Below are 6,139 nucleotides of genomic sequence, written 5' to 3'. Positions count from 1 at the left end.
ACCCCGGCGATATCTCGTTAGCGATGTCACTGCGTGTAAAGCGGCAATTCCGTGACCCCGGCGATATCTCGTTAGCGATGTTGCTGCATGTAAAGCGGCAATTCCGTGACCCCGGCGATATCTCGTTAGCGATGTCGCTGCGTGTAAAGCTGCAATTCCGTGACCCCGGCGATATCTCGTTAGTGATGTCACTGCGTGTAAAGCTGCAATTCCGTGACCCCGGCGATATCTCGTTAGCGATGTCACTGCGTGTAAAGCGGCAATTCCGTGACCCCGGCGATATCTCGTTAGCGATGTCGCTGCGTGTAAAGCGGCAATTCCGTGACCCCGGCGATATCTCGTTAGCGATGTCGCTGCGTGTAAAGCGGCAATTCCGTGACCCCGGCGATATCTCGCTAGTGATGTCACTGCATGTAAAGCGGCAATTCCGTGACCCCGGCGATATCTCGTTAGCGATGTCGCTGCGTGTAAAGCGGCAATTCCGTGACCCCGGCGATATCTCGTTAGCGATGTCGCTGCGTGTAAAGCGGCAATTCCGTGACCCCGGCGATATCTCGCTAGTGATGTCACTGCGTGTAAAGCGACAATTCCGTGACCCCGGCGATATCTCGTTAGCGATGTCGCTGCGTGTAAAGCGGCCGTTAGACTCCGCTCAGGATCTAGCACACTATAGAAAGAACAAGGCTACAAGCGACCACGTGACCATGTGACGTCATGCCTACTATCCGCGCGTGCATTCTATCTGCTGCAAACATACAGCACCGGAGTCCTCCACCGCAAGGGGGAAACCTGCTGAGCACTGAGCCGCTCTATGCACAGGAGACTCGATGGTCAGTGCGCTCGGAGCGCTGCATTCCTCCACCTCTAGGGGCTGAGACTCCCCGGACCGCTCTGTACGGCGTCTCACTCTATGGTGATCCAGAGCCGCTCTGTCTGCTCTTGCTCTCCTCTATGGTTATCACACAGGACACGGAGGAAAGCGTGAGAGGCAGCGGAAGAGGTGATATACTGTGTACTGTCTATATATACTGTGTGTGTACTGTATACTGTCTATATATACTGTGTGTGTACTGTATACTGTCTATATATACTGTGTATATACTGTATACTGTGTGTGTACTGTATACTGTCTATATATACTGTGTGTACTGTATACTGTGTGTGTACTGTATACTGTCTATATATACTGTGTATATACTGTATACTGTGTGTGTACTGTATACTGTCTATATATACTGTGTATATACTGTATACTGTGTGTGTACTGTATACTGTCTATATATACTGTGTGTGTGTACTGTATACTGTCTATATATACTGTGTGTGTGTACTGTATACTGTCTATATATACTGTGTATATACTGTATACTGTGTGTGTACTGTATACTGTCTATATATACTGTGTGTGTGTACTGTATACTGTCTATATATACTGTGTGTGTGTACTGTGTACTGTCTATATATACTGTGTGTACTGTATACTGTCTATATATACTGTGTGTACTGTATACTGTCTATATATACTGTGTGTACTGTATACTGTCTATATATACTGTGTATATACTGTATACTGTGTGTGTGTACTGTATACTGTCTATATATACTGTGTACTGTCTATATATACTGTGTGTGTACTGTATACTGTCTATATATACTGTGTATATACTGTATACTGTGTGTGTACTGTATACTGTCTATATATACTGTGTGTGTACTGTATACTGTCTATACTGTGTGTATATACTGTATACTGTGTGTGTGTACTGTATACTGTCTATATATACTGTGTATATACTGTATACTGTGTGTGTACTGTATACTGTCTATATATACTGTGTGTGTGTACTGTATACTGTCTATATATACTGTGTGTGTGTACTGTATACTGTCTATATATACTGTGTATATACTGTATACTGTGTGTGTACTGTATACTGTCTATATATACTGTGTGTGTGTACTGTATACTGTCTATATATACTGTGTGTGTGTACTGTGTACTGTCTATATATACTGTGTGTACTGTATACTGTCTATATATACTGTGTGTACTGTATACTGTCTATATATACTGTGTGTACTGTATACTGTCTATATATACTGTGTATATACTGTATACTGTGTGTGTGTACTGTATACTGTCTATATATACTGTGTACTGTCTATATATACTGTGTGTGTACTGTATACTGTCTATATATACTGTGTATATACTGTATACTGTGTGTGTACTGTATACTGTCTATATATACTGTGTGTGTACTGTATACTGTCTATACTGTGTGTATATACTGTATACTGTGTGTGTGTACTGTATACTGTCTATATATACTGTGTGTACTGTATACTGTCTATACTGTGTGTATATACTGTATACTGTGTGTGTGTACTGTATACTGTCTATATATACTGTGTACTGTATACTGGCTATATATACTGTATACTGTCTATATATACTGTGTGTGTACTGTATACTGTCTATATATACTGTGTGTGTACTGTATACTGTCTATATATACTGTGTGTACTGTATACTGTCTATATATACTGTGTGTACTGTATACTGTGTGTGTACTGTATACTGTCTATATATACTGTGTATATACTGTATACTGTGTGTGTACTGTATACTGTCTATATATACTGTGTGTGTGTACTGTATACTGTCTATATATACTGTGTGTGTGTACTGTATACTGTCTATATATACTGTGTGTGTGTACTGTGTACTGTCTATATATACTGTGTGTACTGTATACTGTCTATATATACTGTGTGTACTGTATACTGTCTATATATACTGTGTGTACTGTATACTGTCTATATATACTGTGTATATACTGTATACTGTGTGTGTGTACTGTATACTGTCTATATATACTGTGTACTGTCTATATATACTGTGTGTGTACTGTATACTGTCTATATATACTGTGTATATACTGTATACTGTGTGTGTACTGTATACTGTCTATATATACTGTGTGTGTACTGTATACTGTCTATACTGTGTGTATATACTGTATACTGTGTGTGTGTACTGTATACTGTCTATATATACTGTGTGTACTGTATACTGTCTATACTGTGTGTATATACTGTATACTGTGTGTGTGTACTGTATACTGTCTATATATACTGTGTACTGTATACTGGCTATATATACTGTATACTGTCTATATATACTGTGTACTGTATACAGGCTATATATACTGTGTGTGTGTACTGTATACTGTGTATATATACTGTGTGTGTACTGTGTACTGTGTGTGTACTGTATACTGTCTATATATACTGTGTATATACTGTATACTGTGTGTGTGTACTGTCTATATATACTGTGTATATACTGTATACTGTGTGTGTACTGTATACTGTCTATATATACTGTGTATATACTGTATACTGTGTATATACTGTATACTGTGTATATACTGTATACTGTCTATATATACTGTGTACTGTATACTGGCTATATATACTGTATACTGTCTATATATACTGTGTACTGTATACAGGCTATATATACTGTGTGTGTGTACTGTATACTGTGTATATATACTGTGTGTGTACTGTGTACTGTGTGTGTACTGTATACTGTCTATATATACTGTGTATATACTGTATACTGTGTGTGTGTACTGTCTATATATACTGTGTATATACTGTATACTGTGTGTGTACTGTATACTGTCTATATATACTGTGTATATACTGTATACTGTGTATATACTGTATACTGTCTATATATACTGTGCATATACTGTATACTGTGTGTGTACTGTATACTGTCTATATATACTGTGTATATACTGTATACTGTGTGTGTGTACTGTCTATATATACTGTGTATATACTGTATACTGTGTGTGTACTGTATACTGTCTATATATACTGTGTATATACTGTATACTGTGTGTGTACTGTATACTGTCTATATATACTGTGTATATACTGTATACTGTGTGTGTACTGTATACTGTCTATATATACTGTGTATATACTGTATACTGTCTATATATACTGTGTATATACTGTATACTGTGTGTGTACTGTATACTGTCTATATATACTGTGTATATACTGTATACTGTCTATATATACTGTGTATATACTGTATACTGTGTATATACTGTATACTGTGTGTGTACTGTCTATATATACTGTGTATATACTGTATACTGTGTGTGTACTGTATACTGTCTATATATACTGTGTATATACTGTATACTGTGTGTGTACTGTATACTGTCTATATATACTGTGTATATACTGTATACTGTGTGTGTACTGTATACTGTCTATATATACTGTGTATATACTGTATACTGTGTGTGTACTGTATACTGTCTATATATACTGTGTATATACTGTATACTGTGTGTGTACTGTATACTGTCTATATATACTGTGTATATACTGTATACTGTCTATATATACTGTGTATATACTGTATACTGTGTGTGTACTGTATACTGTCTATATATACTGTGTATATACTGTATACTGTGTGTGTGTACTGTCTATATATACTGTGTATATACTGTATACTGTGTGTGTACTGTATACTGTCTATATATACTGTGTATATACTGTATACTGTGTGTGTACTGTATACTGTCTATATATACTGTGTATATACTGTATACTGTGTGTGTACTGTATACTGTCTATATATACTGTGTATATACTGTATACTGTCTATATATACTGTGTATATACTGTATACTGTGTGTGTACTGTATACTGTCTATATATACTGTGTATATACTGTATACTGTGTGTGTGTACTGTCTATATATACTGTGTATATACTGTATACTGTGTGTGTGTACTGTATACTGTCTATATATACTGTGTATATACTGTATACTGTGTGTGTACTGTATACTGTCTATATATACTGTGTATATACTGTATACTGTGTGTGTGTACTATCTATATATACTGTGTATATACTGTATACTGTGTGTGTACTGTATACTGTCTATATATACTGTGTATATACTGTATACTGTGTGTGTGTACTGTCTATATATACTGTGTATATACTGTATACTGTGTGTGTACTGTATACTGTCTATATATACTGTGTATATACTGTATACGGTCTATATATACTGTGTATATACTGTATACTGTGTGTGTACTGTATACTGTCTATATATACTGTGTATATACTGTATACTGTGTGTGTGTACTGTCTATATATACTGTGTATATACTGTATACTGTGTGTGTGTACTGTATACTGTCTATATATACTGTGTATATACTGTATACTGTGTGTGTACTGTATACTGTCTATATATACTGTGTATATACTGTATACTGTGTGTGTACTGTATACTGTCTATATATACTGTATACTGTGTGTGTGTACTGTATACTGTCTATATATACTGTGTATATACTGTATACTGTGTGTGTACTGTATACTGTCTATATATACTGTGTATATACTGTATACTGTGTGTGTACTGTATACTGTCTATATATATTGTGTACTGTGTGTACTGTATACTGTCTATATATATTGTGTAGATACTGTGTACTGTGTGTGTAGATACTGTGTGTGTACTGTATACTGTCTATATATACTGTGTATATACTGTGTGTACTGTCTATATATACTGTGTATATACTGTATACTGTGTGTAGATACTGTGTACTGTGTGTGTATATACTGTGTGTGTGTACTGTATACTGTCTATATATACTGTGCATATACTGTATACTGTGTGTGTACTGTATACTGTCTATATATACTGTGTATATACTGTATACTGTGTGTGTGTACTGTATACTGTCTATATATACTGTGTATATACTGTATACTGTGTGTGTGTACTGTATACTGTCTATATATATTGTGTAGATACTGTGTACTGTGTGTGTAGATACTGTGTGTGTACTGTATACTGTCTATATATACTGTGTATATACTGTATACTGTGTGTAGATACCGTGTACTGTGTGTGTATATACTGTGTGTGTACTGTATACTGTCTATATATACTGTGTATATACTGTATACTGTGTGTACTGTCTATATATACTGTGTATATACTGTATACTGTGTGTAGATACTGTGTACTGTGTGTGTGTGTATATACTGTGTGTACTGTATACTGTCTAT

General features: G+C 35.6%; 1 protein-coding gene across 4 annotated transcripts in view; it reads left to right on the top strand.

The window, feature by feature from the left end:
• Positions 1-919: 919 nt before the first annotated feature.
• The window catches only part of RRP8 (ribosomal RNA processing 8), a 28,786-nt gene continuing 23,566 nt past the window's right edge, over positions 920-6,139 (top strand). Inside the window, exon 1 of one of the 4 annotated variants that reach the window (XM_075337738.1) lies at positions 920-1,000. The gene's annotated coding sequence lies outside the window, so the exon portion shown is untranslated. The remainder of the gene's footprint in view (positions 1,001-6,139) is intronic. The other 3 variants (XM_075337737.1, XM_075337736.1, XM_075337735.1) reach the window with 3 other exon arrangements.

Source organism: Anomaloglossus baeobatrachus, chromosome 2 (genome assembly GCF_048569485.1).
Source record: "Anomaloglossus baeobatrachus isolate aAnoBae1 chromosome 2, aAnoBae1.hap1, whole genome shotgun sequence".
In the NCBI taxonomy this organism is placed as follows: Eukaryota; Metazoa; Chordata; class Amphibia; order Anura; family Aromobatidae; genus Anomaloglossus; species Anomaloglossus baeobatrachus.
The sequence above is the reverse complement of the archived record's forward strand: the minus strand, read 5'-3'. Positions and strand labels throughout refer to the sequence as shown.